Source organism: Lathyrus oleraceus, chromosome 4 (assembly GCF_024323335.1).
Source record: "Lathyrus oleraceus cultivar Zhongwan6 chromosome 4, CAAS_Psat_ZW6_1.0, whole genome shotgun sequence".
Classification (NCBI taxonomy): Eukaryota; Viridiplantae; Streptophyta; class Magnoliopsida; order Fabales; family Fabaceae; genus Lathyrus; species Lathyrus oleraceus.
The window spans coordinates 163,550,157-163,571,013 of record NC_066582.1 but is presented as its reverse complement, the minus strand read 5'-3'; the positions used below and the strand labels follow the sequence as shown (position 1 = coordinate 163,571,013).

Sequence of the window (20,857 nt, the reverse complement as noted above, 5' to 3'; positions counted from 1 at the left end):
TTAGCCTTAGCTTTCTAAACCTGTTGATTCCTTTCATATGTAGCACATAGGGAATTAAAGATGGTATGAGCAGTGGATTTATCAATGATTTTGATATTCTCAGAATAAGGTAGAACATTGATCCTCTATCGCACAAGGGTCAAAAACAAGTTTAAGACAAAACATAGTAAAAAGGGAAGCGACACTCCAGTATCGTATCGCAAGGGCTCTTGGATTATTATTAACCTACTGGAATCAATTTTTTGGGGGGAGTTTATATTTTTGGATTATAAAAAAAGTAATTATGAAAAGTGATTATAAAATAAGTTGATCTACTAATTCGGTTCCTACCTATCATCAATTATTATAACTTCACTTCCCTAAGCAAATTCCATCCCTGTTCGATCACACTATCAATCAACAAGCGTGAATGAAATTATAAGAATTATGTTTCCTGTTTTCCGAATTAAGCAATCAGTTAAGAATAAAGCAAATTAACGGATTAAGCATACAGTAACACGCAATCAAAATTAGGGAACAACAAATCAATCAAACCAAACAAAATTACTCTATGATAAATTAGATTAAGCAAATGATAAACACATAGCAGAATTGAAAGAAAATACAAATTAAATTTCCAAGTTATATTAATCTCAAGTATCAGAACCTGAATACAATATATCAATAAAAGTGATTAGTTCTTCATAGATTTTCGTACAAAGATTCAAAATTATTGTGTAAACAGTGAATGATGAGAGAGTGAACAGTAGCAACAAAAATCCTTATAAAAAAAGGGAATTTCGGACCCTTATGGGATCCGGCTCGAAAATTACAAAAACCAGCCCAAACTAACTATTTTAATTAAGTCTGGAACTTCACAGAATTATTCGACTCTCCTTCACTCCGTATATGATTTTTACTTTAACATCAAACTTGTAGCACTTTCTCTTAGCTTTCCAACACATATTAGAACGTGTCAATCTGATTCCCGTAGCTCAAGTTATGGTTTGCACAGTGAATATCCATCAAATAACTGTTAATGCTAAAAATAAAATACGAAATTAAAATAAAGGCAAACATAAACTTAATTCTAAAAACACAATAAAATAGTAAAATTAATAAAACAAACTAGAGAAATGTCTAAGTACAATAGTATAAGAATGCGCATCGATATGCACTGACCAAGAAAAGAACGAATCTCGCGAATGTAAGATGCATAAGGTAGTGTAGAAATCACATCAATCTTAGCAGGATCTACTGGGATTCCTTTTTCAGAAATTATGTGCTCCAAAAAAATTTCCCGTTCAACCATAAAATGACATTTTTCATAATTTAAAACAAGGTCTGTTTCGATGCATCTCTCTAAAACCATATTTAAACTGTTCAAACATGCATCAAGTGAAGAACCATAAACAGTGAAATTATCCATAAACACTTCCATGCAATTTTCAATAAATTCAGAAAAAATACTAATCATGCATCGCTGGAAAGTGCCAGGGACATTTCACAATCCAAATGGAATCCTCCTATGAGCAAATGTACCGAATGGGCATGTAAAATATGTCTTTCTTGATCCTTTAGTGCAATGTGGGTCTACAAATAACCTGAAAAACCATCAAAAAAACAATAATGCGATTTACCAGCCAACCGTTCAAGCATCTGATCAATGAACGGTAAAGGAAAGTAATCCTTTCTAGTTTCCTGGTTTAACCTCCTGTAGTCAATATAAATCCTCCAAGTTCTCTACACTCTAGTGGGAACAATTTCATTCTTTTCATTTTTGACCACAATGAGTCCAGATTTCTTAGGTACAACCTGAATTAGACTCACCCAATTACTGCCAGAGATGGGATATATGATACCTGCTTGCAACAACTTGGTTGCCTCTTTCTTCATAACATCAAGAATTAAAGGACTAAGTATCCTTTGGGGCTGCCTCACTACCTTAGCTCCTTCTTCAAGAAAAATCTTATGCATACACATGGAGGGGATAATACCTGGAATGTCATCCAAAGTCCGCCCAATCACCTTCTTATGCTTCTTCAAAACCTCCAAAAGCTTGTTTTCTTGATCAAAATCAAGGTTAGAAGAAATTATGACCAGAAGTTTTATATTCGTATCTAAATAAGCATATTTCAGATTTTTAGGAAGTGGCTTAAGCTCTAAGGAAGGAGGTTGTTCAATGGACGGTATGTTTGAGGTAGCCGGACTGTCAAGAGCTTCAGGTGCATAAGCAGTTGCATTTACACTATCACCCTGCAAGGCAGCATCAATCTCAGCACAAACAACACAAAGGTTTGTGTTAGTAAAATCCCTACATGAGTAAATATCATCAAAACCAGACAATGATGGAAAATCAGTTGAAAATAAATCAGAATAAGCTTCATCAACAACTTCAGAAAGCAACTCTATTTGAAAAATAAAACGCTCTTCTAAGGGATGTTTCATAGCATCAAAAATGTTGAATTTAGAAACGATGTCACCAAATTCCATGGACATGGTTTCATCATCAACATCAATTTTTTTTTTAGTTGTTTTCATGAAAGGTCTACCCAAAATGATTGGTGATCTTCTTGAATTTGTTTCTCCATGCATGTCCATAGTGTAAAAATCTACAGGAAAAATCAAGTCATTAACTTGCACAAGGACATCTTCCACTACTCTAGCGGGGAGAGCATTGCTTCTATTTTCCAATTGAATGATTAAACATGCATGCCGCAAAGGACCAAGATTAAGATTATTATACACAAAAGTAGGCATAACAGTATGCCCTCTCCTAAATCTGGCATGCAATTTTTGAATTTACTATCCCCAATGGTACAAGGAATAGTAAAAATTCCTGGATCCTTGCACTTTTGTGGCATAGCCTGATTAAGGGTTGAACCAGTAGGTGAAGGTTTAGTCTGAATAAGGGCCGAAACATTTCATCTCAAATTCACTGTCTCGTTTTCCAAAAGCCCCCTCTTGTGTGTGCATAAATCTTTCAGAAATTTTGAGTATTTTGGGACCTGCTTAATCACATCAAGTAGTGGAATGTTCATTGCCACCTTTCCGAATACATCCAAAATCTCTCTCTCTCTCTCTCTCTCTCTCTCTCTCTCTCTCTCTCTCTCTCTTTCGTAATCAATTTTCTTATTTTTTAGAACTCTTTGTGGGGATGGGATAGATGGTACATACTCTTTTTCAGCCTCAACAATAATAGAAGGTTTAGGTTCTGTAGTAACAATTTTTTTTATTTTTTTCTGGGGATGGTGTTGCAAATTTTTTGGATCTCAAGGAAATTTCACTCACATTAGGGCCTTTTGGATTCACTACTATTTTGGCAGGTAGTTGGTTCGATCCTTGAGCTTGTTGCATGACATTCATTGAAGTGACAAGTTGTCCAATTTGTGTTTGCAAAGTCCGAGTACTAGAATTTGTTTGTTGTTGAAACTGAAGATTATTCACAACCATTTTCTTGACAAGATCCTCAAGTGAAGGTCCGAAAGATTCAGAGGTTGTTACTTGGGAGGGTTCTATGGTGGTGGCAGGGGTAGCATCAATTGTTGTTGGCTATGTTGTGGATTCCCATACCGAAGGTTTAAGTGGTTTCTCCAGTTGAGATGATATTTGTTAGTGGACAAGTCAAGAGTGTTGTACATGTTCTGATTGTTGCCTTGATTGTAAAGGGCTGCTGCATATCCTTGAGGCAACTCATTGACCGACTCATCTTGCAGAATATGACATGTGTTAGTTGGTTGTTATGCAGAAGTACAAATACCACACAAATTTGTTGTTTGAGCTTTACTTATTGTCAAATGTTTCACTAAAGAGGTAAGTTCATCAATTCTGGTTTTTAGAGCATTGTTGGAAGAAGAAACTTGAATCTCATTCACACCTTTTGCTTGGATCACATAACTATTTCTGGTTGTCGACTGGTGGGAGTTGAATGACATGTTCTAAATCAAGGCTTTGGTAGCAGCTGAAGTCTTATCAACAAGTGCTCCACTACTAACAACATCTAAAATGTTTCTATCCATCAGTAGCAAACCCTGATAAAATACCAGATAAGCAACTGTTCGATAATCCGGTGTTGTGGGCAACTAGACACTAACTGTTTGAATCTCTCCTAATACTCAACCAATGATTCATTGTCTTGTCTAATACCACATATTTCCTTTATGATCGATGCAACTATGGAGGCAGGAAAGTATATCTATAGGAATACTTTCTTCAAATCATTCTAGGTTGTGACAAAATTCGGCTCAAGATACAAAATTACTTAGAGCGATGGATAATAGTAGGAACATCAACAGCAACCCAATTGTTGCAAGTCTGGCCATGTGTCACAAAGTGGGCCCAAGCTTCGTCTTCATCGTCATCATCCCCAATCACAGTAGCTAAGTGTTGATCACCCCCATGAATGAACCGTCCACTGCGGAAACTTGGTTGCACATATTCAGTTTTGACATTGAACGACCCTGGTTGAAATCCCAATCCAGCCCTATTCTTGTTCTCAACAATCTCTAACATATGACCCCACTAAACAATGTTGCCAGCCTCAATAGCCTTTTGTGCATCCTTTAAAGAAGACATGGGTGCACTAGTTTTCTTCTCCTCATCCATAGACAAGGCTTGGAATGGCGTTCCAACCTCCTCCTTAGCTTCAACATAAGAAAAGGATGATAAATGGATTACCAATAGTGCCTTCTCTCCACCAACAACGACAAGCTTGTCGTTCTTCACAAATTTTAGCTTTTGGTGTAGAGTAGACATTACTGCTCCTGCTTCATGAATCCATGGCCTTCCCAATAGACAACTGTAGGCCAGATGGGTATCCATTACCTGGAAGGTAATTTGGAAATCACTCGGACCTATCTTCAATGGAAGGTCCACTTCATCAATGACGGTTTTACGAGAAACATCAAACGCCTTAACAATCACGCCAATGTACCTCATTGGGGCGCCTTGGTAAGAAAGTCTTTACAAAGTTGACTTCAGAAGCATATTCAATGATGACCCAGTGTTAACCAGCACATTGGACAAAGCGTCCTCCTTAAAATTCATCAAAATATGCAACGCCAAATTGTGATTTATGCCTTCCTCATGAAGCTCTTCATCATAAAGGCTCAAATTATTGCAAGAAGTAATATTGGCAACAATATGGTCAAACTGATCCACAGTCACATCATGTTTAACATAAGCATGTTCGAGCACTTTCTATAATGCCATCATATGTGCCTCAGAATTCATCAACAATGACAACACGAAGATCTTTGACGGGCTTTGGAGCAACTACTCCACCACATTAAACTCACTTCTTTTTATCAATTTTAACACCTCATCATCATCACTAGCCTTCAGTTTGCTGGATTCACCAGACTGACACATTGGAGCACTAATCGGTTTCGCTACTGGAATCTCTGCCTTCTTACTTGCGGAAACATATTTTATTTATTTTGAAAAGACTGGACCAAACACACGACCGCTACAGGTCACCTTCGCAATATCAGCAATATTTACCACAAAATCTTCTATTGGTAGAGGAACCTCTTGACCATTCTCAACCATTATGGCGTTGTATTGATATGACACAGCTTTATCAGATGCATACGGAACAGGTCCCGCTAACCGTATAACTAACGGTGATACCAATCTATTGACATTGTTGTTGTTGCTACTACCAAACTGGATAATTACTCGCTCAGGGGTCTTGAACACATACACAATTACATTCACATCATTTATATCTCTTGACTGACAAATCTGAATAAGTCCTTCATCCATCAACCTCTGAATATCCCTCTTGACAATAACATATCCACGAGGGTTCATACTGCATATGACACAACCATCATGGTCATGCTCACAGTGACTGACCAAACAAATATCTTTATGAATTGCCACCAAATATTGTCTGATATGGCGAGCATCATAAACCTTGTACTCACCAGGACAACCCTCTACCATATTGACTGAAGCATTACCATGAGTACGCAACGAATTAGCTTTCAAATTAGGCGCTCGGTCTTCAAAGGATACCATCCCACTCTTCACAAGCTTTTGTACTTCATACTTCAACGAATATCAGTTCTCGATATCGTGGCCAGGGGCTCCCTGGTGAAAAGCACAGTGAAGTTCAGGTTTGAACGACCATGGAAGTGGCTCGGGAATTTGTGGAGGATTTATGGGTTGAATGAGGTTCTTGAGAACCAATGATGGATATAATTTTGCATATGACATGGGAATTGGGTCAAATGAGACCTTCTTCCTCTCAAAACTTTGATGGTTATTGGTGTTGTTGTTGTAGTTGGTTCTTTGTTGTGGTTATTGTTGACGTTGTTGTTGCTGAATCATAACTGATTGATTGTTGGAATTATTGGAAAATACATGAATTACTAATGAAACTTTATGTTAATGTTAACGAGGTTGAGAACTCTTTCTAACATGACGTCTCCTCTGCCTCCCCACAGTTACTGAATTAGTTTCTCCCTCATTCCTCTTGGATAAACTACCCCCATATTTCTTGCTAGATGATACTTCTTCTTTAGACAGACGTCCTTCACAGACTCCTTCTTCTAGCCTCATCCCCATATTTACCATTTTTGTAAAGTCATTCGGGGCACTGATAACACGAAATTATATCGCTTTTTAAGACTTAATTCAATTAAATTATTTTATCATTTACGCTAATTTATCCCATTTTATCAGATATTATGCAGTATTTCTTTTCTATTTATATCAGGTACCCATTTTGAAGCAAAAGTGAAAAAGGGAAGAAAAGGAGGGGTAAAAAGCAACAAAAAGGAGAGAAAAGGAACCAAAGGCCAAAGCCCAGCCCAAAGCGCACAAGTCACCAATGTTGTGCCTGTGACGGACGTCACAGGACGCGTGACGAGCGTCACGCGAAGCAGCCTTGTGACGGACGTCACACATGGTGTGACGAACGTCACACCAGTCCTCTATATTTTTGGCGCAAGGAACTCAACTGACCACGTTGAAGCCCACTTCCACTTACGCTTAACCCTCGGAAGCCTACTACCATGCACGCGGAAACCCTTGAAAAGTGGTTACACCAGCAGCTTATAAATAGCAGCAAATTGGGAACTTCCAGACACACAGTTTTTGCACGCTCAGTCTTGCGGAAGCTCTGCCAAATTTATTTTTTCACGCCTTTGCCTATTTTTCTTCCTTTCCAGCATCGTTCACTTTATTTATTTTATTTTGCAAGCTTTGTTTTCTTTTTCCCTTGCAATTTATTTTCCCCGTTCTTAGCTTTTAGATATTTTTCGCGTAGTAGTTTCTACACCGGAAACTACTGGGCAACTTTATACCGGATTTAACCTTACGTTATTTTCGAGTTTTTTTTATTTCCTTGATTTAAATTACTGTTTAATTGAAGAATCGAAGAACAAATCCTACCGGCTTGTGGTGGAGTGTTCAAGACCATTGTATTACGCATTCAGGTTCTTTAATTGGTATTTAATTTTTATGCTTTATTCTACTGTTTATTTACATTGCATGCCTGGAATGAGTCTGTTTATGCATGATATAGATTCTTATTTATTTAGCATGTCTGGCTAATTTGCCTAGGTATCGGTATGTAAAGTAAGCAGAAAGAGGGATCAAAACTAAGTCGGTCTATTCAAACTTAAAATTAGAATCAATCTTTTTATGGTCTTAACTTACAGGTTTAATAACAAGATTTTTTACAAAAGTAAAAGACATAAAGAAGTTGAAACCAACAGAGCGAGAGTTTGAGGTTTTAACTGGACAGTGTAAGTTAGTCATTAAATCTATCTCAGGGCGAGAGCAAGTTTTAGAATTAATTAAATTCTGACTTTTTTCCAAAAAGTATTTTTAAAGATTGAATGTGAGGACGAGAGTTAAGCATTTAGATTTAATTGTATAACCTAAGTCAACAGAGCGAAAGTTTGAGATAAGGGTGTTTAAAACGGTCAGTATTTTCTTAAAAAGAGTTTCTGCAACTTTATTGTTTTCAAAATATGATTTTTGACTTAATTATAAGTGACAGCAACATTAACATAAGATCATGGTTTCTTCAACAGAGCGAGAGTTTGAGATAAAACCTTTAACCAATAAAGTTAGTCGAAACGATTTATTTTAAAACCGAGAGACCGACAAGGAATTGATTCCCTAGTTTTGACGAACTACATACCGATATCCGTTTTATTGATATTTAATCTAGATATTAGTTTAGCTCTTAGCTCCCTTCCCCAAACAATCAAACATTTTCACCTTAGATTTACGTAGTAACCTTAGATAACGGTACATCGATTCATAAGTCCCTGTGGGATCGATATCTTTTAAAACTACGCGATAGAACTGTGCACTTGCAGTTTGTATCCCATTCTCGACTCACACAGTCGAGCGATCAAGTTTTTGGCGCCGTTGCCGGGGACTGTTATTCAATCGATATCGTAACTCTTCCGTTACGCTGTAGAGACTAAGGTTTCTTTTTCCTTCTATTCTTTCTTTCGTTGATTTGTATGCCACGCACTCGCTCTCAAGGCGAACCGCTCTATTTACGAATCAACGATATCGAACTATATCTCCGAGTCTTACGACGAATTCGGGAATATCGTGCTGAAAACAATCTCCCTCCTATAAACCTTCCTGATATCAAAAACATTTTTCCTTCTTTAACCGAGATGGCAGAACCAGCTCGTGCTCTTAGAGATTACGCCGCTCCATCGCAAGATGAACCGCATTCAAGTATTGCTCCGCCCGCAATCGAAGCAAACAACTTTGAACTTAAACCTTCACTGTTGCAGGCTGTGCAACAGAACCAATTCTCTGGAAATCTTACCGAAGATCCAAACCTTCATTTATCCGTACTTGTTCAATATGCTGATACTGTTAAAGCTAATGGTGTCACTTCAGAGGCAATTCGACTTCGTCTTTTTCCTTTCTCATTAAGAGATAGCGCTAGAAGATGGCTTCAATCTCTTCCTTCCAACTCAGTCACCACATGGAACGAGTTGAAGAAAGTTTTTCTTGCCCGATATTTTCCGCCAAGCAAAACAGCTATGTTAAGAGCCCAGATAAACGGATTTAAACAGAAAGACAACGAGTCTCTTTTCGAAGCATGGGAAAGATACAAAGACATGATGAGACTTTGCCCACACCATGGTTTGGAAGACTGGTTAGTAATTCACACATTTTATAATGGTCTCTTATACAATACAAGGTTAACAATAGACGCCGCTGCAGGTGGTGCACTAATGAACAAACCTTATGCTGATGCTTACCAGCTTATCGAGAGCATGGCCCAAAACCACTATCAGTGGGGAACCGAACGAACAACAGTGGAAAAACCTCAACCGAAAACTGGCATGTACGAGATAAGTAACCTTGATCACGTCAATGCAAAAGTGGATGCTTTGGTCCAGAAAATTGAAAGTTTAAACGTATCACCACCAACCGCCGTGGTTGCTATAACTCAGAATTGCGAGGTCTGTGGAATCCAAGGCCACACTCCTGCGGAATGTCAACTCTTGACTGGAATCCAAACAGAGCAAGTAAACTATGCTCAAGGAAGCCCCTATTCGAATACCTATAACCCAAATTGGAAGAATCATCCAAACTTTTCATATAAGAGTAATAATGCTTTATACGCACCTGGACAGTCTCCGAATCAAACCCCATCTATACCTCCGGGATATCAGAAACCAAATCCTAACAATAATACCCCTAGAAAATCCAACTTGGAAATCATGATGGAAAACTTTATAGCTTCCCAACAACAAACCAATAAAGATTTCTTAAACCAGAACATACACACTGGCGAACAACTTAAACAACTAGCAAGCAAAGTAGATGCCTTGGCTACCCATAACAAAATGTTAGAAACCCAAATATCTCAAGTAGCTCAACAACAAGCACCTACTGCTGCACCAACCGGTACATTCCCTGGACAGCCCCAACCTAATCCGAGAAGCCAAGCTCATGCAATTATATTAAGAAGTGGAACGGAAGTGGAAGGACCGTCTGATCCAAGGATAGAAAACCAAAACCCTAAGAAATCTACTGAGGAAAGTGAACCTAAGGAAAAGGAAGAGAGTAATAAGGATACCCTAGAAAAGAAGGAACCTTATGTACCTCCACCACCTTACAAACCACCTATACCTTACCCTCAAAGGCTTGTTAAAACCAAAGATGTAGGCCAATTCAGAAAATTTGTTGATCTCCTTAAGCAATTAAACGTTACAATTCCATTTACCGAAGCTATTACGCAGATGCCCTCATATGCTAAATTCTTAAAAGAAATTCTTTCTAATAAAAGGAAACTTGAGGATAGTGAAACCGTTACACTCCCTGCCGAATGTAGCGCTATAATCCAAAACATGCCCCCTAAACTCAAGGATCCAGGTAGCTTCTCTATACCCTGTCACATAGGAAAATTTGTCATCGACAAAGCCTTATGCGATTTAGGAGCCGGAATTAGCGTTATGCCTTTATCCATATGTAAGAGACTGGAAATGGGAGAATTAAGACCGACCAAGATGTCTGTACAACTAGCAGATCGTTCCATCAAATATCCTGTAGGAATCCTTGAAAACGTTCCCGTACGCATAGGTCAGTTTTACATTCCCACTGACTTCACAATTATGGACATTAGAGAAGATGATACTACACCTATTATACTAGGAAGACCATTCTTAGCAACTGCCGGTGCAATCATAGACGTAAAACGAGGAAGACTCACCTTCGAAGTAGGTGAAGAGAAAATTGAATTCATTCTTTCCAAATTCTTGAAAGCACCTGCAATAGAAGATACATGTTACTTCATGGATATCATCGATGAATGCATAAAAGAAGCAGAGTCAGGAGAAGACAAATCATCAGACTATCTTTTAGAAGACAAATCTAAACAATGCTTAGCAATAACACCAGATCCTACGCAGTGTCTTAACAAACCAACCCCTGATTTGAAAACACTTCCCAAAAATCTGAGATATGAATTCCTAGACTTAGAACTTGAACGACCTGTGATAGTCAATGCAGATCTAGGAAGACTCGAAACAGAAAAACTCCTACATATCTTAAGAAAATATCCAACCGCACTAGGATACCACATAACCGATCTTAAAGGAATAAGCCCTTCTATTTGTATGCATCGCATCATGTTAGAAGAAGACGGTAAAACCTCTAGGGAACACCAGAGAAGACTAAATCCGATCCTAAGTGAGGTAGTGAAAAAAGAAATAACCAAGTTATTAGAAGCAGGTATTATATATCCTATATCTGATAGCAAATGGGTCAGTCCTGTACACGTTGTACCAAAGAAAGGAGGCATAACCGTTATTGAAAACGAAAAAGGAGAAACTATAACTAAACGAATCGAATCGGGATGGAGAATGTGCATTGATTATAGGAAACTAAACAAAGCAACCCGAAAAGATCATTTCCCTTTACCATTCATTGACCAAATGTTAGAACGATTAGCTAAACATTCACATTTCTGTTATTTAGACGGTTATTCAGGCTTCTTTCAAATACCAATTCACCCTGATGACCAAGAAAAGACAACATTCACATGCCCTTTTGGTACCTTCGCGTATAGACGAATGCCGTTTGGTCTGTGTAATGCCCCTGCAACTTTTCAAAGATGCATGATGGCAATTTTCGCCGACTTTCTCGAAAACATCATGGAAGTATTCATGGATGACTTTTCTGTGTACGGACAAAGTTTCGAAGAATGCCTTGAAAACCTGGAAAGAGTTCTTGAACGATGTGTAAAAGTAAACTTAGTACTTAATTGGGAAAAGTGCCACTTTATGGTACAAGAAGGAATTGTTTTAGGACACATCATCTCGAACAGAGGAATTGAAGTAGACAAAGCCAAAATAGAGGTAATCGAAAATCTTCAACCCCCAAGAACCGTGAGAGAAGTACGAAGCTTTTTAGGACACGCCGGTTTCTACCGACGATTCATCAAAGACTTCTCTAAGATAACTAAACCCTTAACCGGACTATTAATGAAAGATGCTGAATTCATATTCGACGATAACTGTTTAAAAGCATTTCAAACTCTTAAACAAGCATTGATCTCCGCACCCATTATGCAGACACCAGACTGGAATGAACCATTCGAAATAATGTGCGATGCCAGTGATTATGCTGTAGGTGCTGTTTTAGGACAAAGAAAGGATAAAAAGCTCCATGTTATATATTACGCTAGCAGAACCCTGGATGAAGCACAGATGAATTATGCCACAACCGAAAAAGAACTCCTAGCAGTAGTATTTGCGCTAGATAAATTTCGTTCTTATTTGGTAGGAGCCAAAATAATAGTTTACACTGATCATGCTGCTATCAGGTACCTTCTAACAAAAAAGGATGCTAAACCTAGACTCCTAAGATGGATCTTGTTACTACAAGAATTCGACTTAGAAATCAAGGACAAGAAAGGAACTGAGAACGTAGTAGCAGACCACCTCTCTAGACTTGAGAACCTTGAACCAGAAAGAACATCCATTAATGATGATTTCTCGTATGACAAACTCATAGCTACTTTGGAAGAGAACAACTCCGACATGCAAGTAGAAACCACCTTAGCTATATCTGTCATACCATGGTACGCTGATCTAGTAAATTATTTAGCTGCCGGAATAGTTCCACCTACTTTATCTTACCAGCAGAAGAAAAGATTCTTCCATGACATAAAACACTATTACTGGGATGATCCCTTACTTTTCAAAAGAGGTCCCGATGGTATTTTCCGTCGATGTGTACCCGAAGAAGAGGTAGAAAATATAATCCAACACTGTCACTCCGCGCCTTATGGTGGACACACAAGTACATCCAAGACCTGCTCTAAAATCCTACAAGCTGGCTTTTATTGGCCAACTATATGGAAGGACGTACATGCGGCTATTAAGGAGTGTGACAGATGTCAACGCACGGGAAACATATCTAGACGTGACGAGATGCCACAAAATGGTATTTTGGAAGTAGAGATTTTTGACGTGTGGGGAATAGACTTCATGGGACCGTTTCCATCCTCTTTCGGTAACAAGTACATACTCGTGGCGGTTGACTACGTATCAAAGTGGATCGAAGCTATAGCTTCTCCAACTAATGACACCCGAGTAGTAACTAGACTCTTTAAAAATATAATTTTTCCGAGATTTGGCATCCCAAGGATAGTAGTCAGTGATGGTGGATCGCACTTTATATCCAAGGTACTCGAAAAACTACTACTTAAATATGGAGTGAGACATAGGATAGCAACACCTTACCACCCTCAAACCAGTGGACAAGTGGAAGTATCTAACAGAGAAATCAAGCAAATACTAGAAAAAACGGTCGCCACTTCAAGGAAAGATTGGTCATTGAAATTACCAGAAGCTTTATGGGCATACCGAACTGCTTATAAAACTCCCATAGGGACGACCCCATTTAAGCTCATTTATGGAAAATCCTGTCACCTCCCGGTAGAATTAGAACACAAAGCCTATTGGGCTATTAGAAATTTAAATTTGAATTATAAAGCCGCCGGTGAAAAGAGAATCCTTGACATAAACGAATTAGAGGAACTCAGAAGAGACGCCTATGAAAATGCCAAAATCTATAAAGAAAGAACAAAACAATGGCATGATAAGCGTATATCAAGGAAAATCTTCAAGCAAGGCGACGCAGTACTCTTATTTAACTCCAGACTAAAATTATTCCCGGGAAAACTACGATCCAGATGGTCAGGACCTTTCCATATCACTAAAATCTTTCCCAGTGGAGCGGTAGAAATTAAAGGACAATCTACAGAACCGTTCACCGTAAACGGGCAACGTCTGAAACATTATCACTATGCGGAAACCAACGAGGATTCGCAAATTCTACACTTAGACGAAACGCCCCCAGGACTCATAGACAATATTTAACAGTTTCTCTGTCGAGCTTGCGACATTTAAACAAAGCGCTTAGTGGGAGACAACCCACAAATTAATTTGTTATTTTATTATTTTATTATTATTATCATTTCTCTATTTTTCTCTTAATTATTCTTTTAATTTCTATTTAGTATTCATTATTGATTTATTCAAAAAGAAAAAAATATATCTATATATATTAATAATAATTCTATTCTTCTTTCGGCATTTGGCCAAATCCTGACTTAAACTCATGTTTTCTTTTCTCTAGTTAACACTAACCAGATGGGACATTTTGACCGTATGGGTATCAAGTTCAGAGGAATGGCTCAGAAACGAAGGTTTGAAGAACTAGCCACTAGAGAGATGCTACCTAGTTTATATGCTGATGATTGGGCTATGACTGCCCTTGGACTGAGACAGAGTGTCCTGTTTTTGCTGAATCAGATAGGATGGGAGACCTCCCCTATTCTGAGACCTTTCACCACCTACCAGAGACTCACATTAGAATTCCTTAGTTCATTAATCTATCTACCTAGCCATGGAAAAGGAATTACCAGAGGTTTTATCCAGTTCAGAATGTTCAATATGGAGTACCAATTTAATACTAGAGACTTCACCAACCTTTTGGGTTTTCCTACCTCCTTTGATACATTCACTATTAGCCAGGAAGAACTTCTTGAATATAGAGAGCTTGAACACTTTTGGGGTAAGCTGACTGGAAATGATGAGCCCGAAGAACATGAGTTTCTCTCTGGAAACATACATAACCCGGCTTTTCGCTATTTCCATAAGATCCTGACCCACACTTTATTTGGGAAGAAGCCAAATAGTACTTCAGTTTCACGTGATGAACTCTTCATCATATTTTGTGCTTCCCAGAACCGTCCAGTAAACGGTGCTACTTTTATGTTAGCTAATTTGGACCACCTTATCCAGGATGAGAGAGCACCCATTAGAATAGGCGGCCTGATAACTATGATAGGTAATGCTATTGGACTACGTCAGCCTATGCTTGACCTGAACCCTTTTTGTGGCATTACCACTATGAGTATACCTTTCCTCTTCAACACTATGTTTATAGCAAACATAGGGTCTGATGAGTTTGAGCTTGTTATTAATAACCAGGTTCTCTGCCTATTCACCCTGCCCGATCCTAGGACTAGTGTTCATAACCAAAGGAACTGGCTCTATAACCTGAATGAAACCCCAACTCCTGCTGGATCCACTGAATCCATCCAGGATTATGAGATTTGTGATGACTATGAGCATTATGTTGACCATATCTCTCTTGCTGAATCTGACCCTCAGACTCCATCCGGCTACCATGATATTGATCCTCCTCCTCAGCCTGTCCTGACCGAAGAATCAGCCATGCCTGATCTCCGACATCATATGCCAGGAACAGATATTAAAACCGTCATTGAAGCCTTGATGTCAGAACAAAACGCCCTCAGGGAAGATTTCCACAGCTTGAGACTTGCAGTCCTAGAACACATGAGCAGCACGGCAAGTCAGTTACGTATGTTACGGCATCATGTTAACTCTTTTACTCCTCCGGCCAGAGATCCGAAGATAGATGGAATTTAGTTATTTTTCTTTCTAAGTTATGTAGTTTTAGGCTAGATTTGTTTTCATTAATGTTATTTGAATTCATGTTTATTTCTATTTCATTTTATTATTTGCCTTTCCTGTAATACATTATGATCAATTTTTATTTAAATCTGTTTAGTTAATTTATTTTGCAATGCCTATTATGCTCTACTGTTATTACTTATTATTATTATTATACAAAGCAATTAAGCATGCATACTAAATTAAGCTACAGACTAAAACGTTCATAAGCAGAATAAAATATTAAATTACGCTACCAAGTGATTCTGTGAAGCGCTACTAAGCCTTTCCAAAAAGGAAGTGTGACGAGCGTCACACCACCCATGACGGGCGGCACACTTAGTGCCTGTTACGAGCGTCACAGCCTTGTGACGAGCGTAACGCTTCTCAGACATGTGAACGTTAGGGAGCCGTTGGAGACGAACGTTACACCCCTCACCTTTTTACATTCCCCATTCATTTTTCATTTACCACAATTAATTACTTTTCAACCACTCTTTCTTTTCACCTCCCACATTTTACCTATAAATACCCTCCAAACTTCCTTCTTTCACCACAAACAACTCTCTCATATCAAATATACAATTCTTTTCTCTTCCAAATCACTCATTCAAAAATTCATCACAATGGCGGGAAATCAAATTTCGGAAATATCATCTTCCGATCCGGAGATGACAACTATCAGCAAGAGCAATTCGAGCGCTTCCAACAGCGAGGCGTCGCTCCCACCAGGTACCCCGATTTAACTTGTTTACAACAATTGGGCTTACACCAAGGTATCGAGTGGATGCTCCGTAGAGCCGATTTAACCTTCCTTTGCACCCATAACCAACCCACCTATCCTTCCCTAACCTTAGAATTCCTAAGTTCTTACGACTACACCACTCCCGCCGGTGAAGGCGAATTTCTAACCGGTACAGCAACCTTCCGTATGTTTAACACCGAGTACTCTCTAACCCAACGCCAATTGAGTGCCATGCTGCAATTTCCCACAGAAGGTCTGCTCCATGCCAGAATTCCCCCAACCTCAAACTGGAACACAGTTCTAGTTTTCGACCTTTTTAAGAAAATTTCCGGTATAAATACCAACAACTGGGAAGAACTCCTTCTCTCCCACATCCATAACCCCACCATCCGCTATTTTCTCCGTATCCTGCAAAACACACTCTTTGGAAGACCAAACAACAGTAAGGTCAACTCAAAAGAACTCTTTTTCCTCCAGTGCGTTTTCGAATCGGATACTACGGTAAACGCCGCCTCTTTTCTCCTTCATCATATCCGCACCTTATGTGCTAGAGGCCGGCAACCATTCATAATTGGTGGATTAATAACCTCCATAGCACTTGGCCTGAACCTAGGGGATAAACTCCAAACTTTAGAATCCTTACCACCCCTGTCTATGGATATCAGCTATTGTCGCTCCAGCCGCCTGATCAAAAACAGAGTAGGCGGAGGCTATTATCTAATGGTGAACAACCAAGCTGTCCCAAGTGTTGTGCTACCCAATACCACCCTAACCGATGTCACAAACCCGAACCGCCACCTCTACGATCTTAGCGCTCCTGAAACCACCGACCCTTCACAAACAAACCAGCAAACAGATGAGTTTGAAGAAATGGAACAAGGTGATCATCCGCCAACACAACCGTCAGTCCCGCTCAACCCTTCCAGTAATGTACCCGGCCCATCCTCCCAACGTCGTCGACGACGAAGGCCTGCGACCAACGATGATATTATGGATGCTATCGATGGAATGCAGGCACAGAATACAGAGATGATGCAGATGATGCGTCAAATGCAACAGCAACAGGATGCTCGGAATGCCATAACCGACCAGCGGTTTACTGAGTTGTTTAGCAGATTCGACAGCTTAGACATACGTCACAGATCACCAGGACCAAGAACCAGAGGTGGAAGGCAGCCTTAGTTGTATTTTTCTTTTTCCTTTATATTTTGTATTACTTTCCCTTCAAACATCGAGGACAATGTTTAGTTCAAGTATGGGGGGGAAATTATTCTTTCCATTCTCATCTTTGTTTCAAGTTTGTACTCTCCCTTTTCATTGTTATTTCCTTATAAAAACAAAATATTTTTTTTTTAAGTTAAGTCCTGAATGTGAAAGTTTCTATTATCTATTTCCCTCAACTTTCTTGAGCCATAACAAAAATTTTAACACACCCAATAAGTATAAAGGTCGCCTACTTTATAAAATTTGAGTGAAATCAAAACAAAATCATTACCATAACAACGCTCTGAGAACCTCAATATGTTAGATCAGGATAAGTACCTATCACACCGATTCCTTGAACTTTTAGTTCTATGGCAACCCCAAGTAGTTTATACAGAAGTCAGCACCATCTTAATAGCAAACTACGTGGAGAGCCGATGTATATAAGTGAATGATCCCCAAAGTAACCTAAGAAAATTAAACTAGGTGATCCTTACCAGATCATTTAACCTAAAGGTTGCAGATCATGCAAAAGCACAATACGAAAGATCCATTATGAATTGGTTCAGTAGGAATCTGGTACTGAACTTGGTAGGGCGGACTACGGTTCGATCCCCCGCAATTTGCAATGGACTGAATAATGAAGTTATCCGACTTATGTACCAGAACTTCTAGCTAAAAGCGGATCATAGTCACTAACCGGTTACTCCACTATGTGCGCGAAAGGATAAAGGGCTTAATGTGATTTCGCTAGAATGAAAACGGGCAAAATAAGACTAAAGGAACCAGGATAGCTATCATAGGGTACTTGAACCGATCGGCATAAGGTAGGGTTATCTAAGTTGTAACGGTAGTTGTTGATGTCAAGATTAAACTCAAGTCCTCCTAAACAAAAATCCATTGGCAACCTAGTACGAATTGATGTGTGCTTTAAAATTTCATCCGGCTAAAACTTTTAACAAGTTCTATACTGAATTTTGCTTGAGGACAAGCAAAGATTTAAGTATGGGGGAGTTTGATAACACGAAATTATATCGCTTTTTAAGACTTAATTCAATTAAATTATTTTATCATTTACGCTAATTTATCCCATTTTATCAGATATTATGCAGTATTTCTTTTCTATTTATATCAGGTACCCATTTTGAAGCAAAAGTGAAAAAGGGAAGAAAAGGAGGGGTAAAAAGCAACAAAAAGGAGAGAAAAGGAACCAAAGGCCAAAGCCCAGCCCAAAGCGCACAAGTCACCAATGCTGTGCCTGTGACGGACGTCACAGGACGCGTGACGAGCGTCACGCGAAGCAGCCTTGTGACGGACGTCACACATGGTGTGACGAACGTCACACCAGTCCTCTATATTTTTGGCGCAAGGAACTCAACTGACCACGTTGAAGCCCACTTCCACTTACGCTTAACCCTCGGAAGCCTACTACCATGCACGCGGAAACCCTTGAAAAGTGGTTACACCAGCAGCTTATAAATAGCAGCAAATTGGGAACTTCCAGACACACAGTTTTTGCACGCTCAGTCTTGCGGAAGCTCTGCCAAATTTATTTTTTCACGCCTTTGCCTATTTTTCTTCCTTTCCAGCATCGTTCACTTTATTTATTTTATTTTGCAAGCTTTGTTTTCTTTTTCCCTTGCAATTTATTTTCCCCGTTCTTAGCTTTTAGATATTTTTCGCGTAGTAGTTTCTACACCGGAAACTACTGGGCAACTTTATACCGGATTTAACCTTACGTTATTTTCGAGTTTTTTTATTTCCTTGATTTAAATTACTGTTTAATTGAAGAATCGAAGAACAAATCCTACCGGCTTGTGGTGGAGTGTTCAAGACCATTGTATTACGCATTCAGGTTCTTTAATTGGTATTTAATTTTTATGCTTTATTCTACTGTTTATTTACATTGCATGCCTGGAATGAGTCTGTTTATGCATGATATAGATTCTTATTTATTTAGCATGTCTGGCTAATTTGCCTAGGTATCGGTATGTAAAGTAAGCAGAAAGAGGGATCAAAACTAAGTCGGTCTATTCAAACTTAAAATTAGAATCAATCTTTTTATGGTCTTAACTTACAGGTTTAATAACAAGATTTTTTACAAAAGTAAAAGACATAAAGAAGTTGAAACCAACAGAGCGAGAGTTTGAGGTTTTAACTGGACAGTGTAAGTTAGTCATTAAATCTATCTCAGGGCGAGAGCAAGTTTTAGAATTAATTAAATTCTGACTTTTTCCAAAAAGTATTTTTAAAGATTGAATGTGAGGACGAGAGTTAAGCATTTAGATTTAATTGTATAACCTAAGTCAACAGAGCGAAAGTTTGAGATAAGGGTGTTTAAAACGGTCAGTATTTTCTTAAAAAGAGTTTCTGCAACTTTATTGTTTTCAAAATATGATTTTTGACTTAATTATAAGTGACAGCAACATTAACATAAGATCATGGTTTCTTCAACAGAGCGAGAGTTTGAGATAAAACCTTTAACCAATAAAGTTAGTCGAAACGATTTATTTTAAAACCGAGAGACCGACAAGGAATTGATTCCCTAGTTTTGACGAACTACATACCGATATCCGTTTTATTGATATTTAATCTAGATATTAGTTTAGCTCTTAGCTCCCTTCCCCAAACAATCAAACATTTTCACCTTAGATTTACGTAGTAACCTTAGATAACGGTACATCGATTCATAAGTCCCTGTGGGATCGATATCTTTTAAAACTACGCGATAGAACTGTGCACTTGCAGTTTGTATCCCATTCTCGACTCACACAGTCGAGCGATCAAGTTTTTGGCGCCGTTGCCGGGGACTGTTATTCAATCGATATCGTAACTCTTCCGTTACGCTGTAGAGACTAAGGTTTCTTTTTCCTTCTATTCTTTCTTTCGTTGATTTGTATGCCACGCACTCGCTCTCAAGGCGAACCGCTCTATTTACGAATCAACGATATCGAACTATATCTCCGAGTCTTACGACGAATTCGGGAATATCGTGCTGAAAACAATCTCCCTCCTATAAACCTTCCTGATATCAAAAACATTTTTCCTTCTTTAACCGAGATGGCAGAACCAGCTCGTGCTCTTAGAGATTACGCCGCTCCATCGCAAGATGAACCGCATTCAAGTATTGCTCCGCCCGCAATCGAAGCAAACAACTTTGAACTTAAACCTTCACTGTTGCAGGCTGTGCAACAGAACCAATTCTCTGGAAATCTTACCGAAGATCCAAACCTTCATTTATCCGTACTTGTTCAATATGCTGATACTGTTAAAGCTAATGGTGTCACTTCAGAGGCAATTCGACTTCGTCTTTTTCCTTTCTCATTAAGAGATAGCGCTAGAAGATGGCTTCAATCTCTTCCTTCCAACTCAGTCACCACATGGAACGAGTTGAAGAAAGTTTTTCTTGCCCGATATTTTCCGCCAAGCAAAACAGCTATGTTAA

At 38.8% G+C, this 20,857-nt stretch overlaps 1 pseudogene; it reads right to left on the bottom strand.

Annotated features, from left to right (window-relative positions):
- Positions 1-9,015: 9,015 nt before the first annotated feature.
- LOC127077195 (uncharacterized) lies at positions 9,016-9,115 on the bottom strand (annotated as a pseudogene).
- Between the last annotated feature and the right edge of the window lie 11,742 nt (positions 9,116-20,857).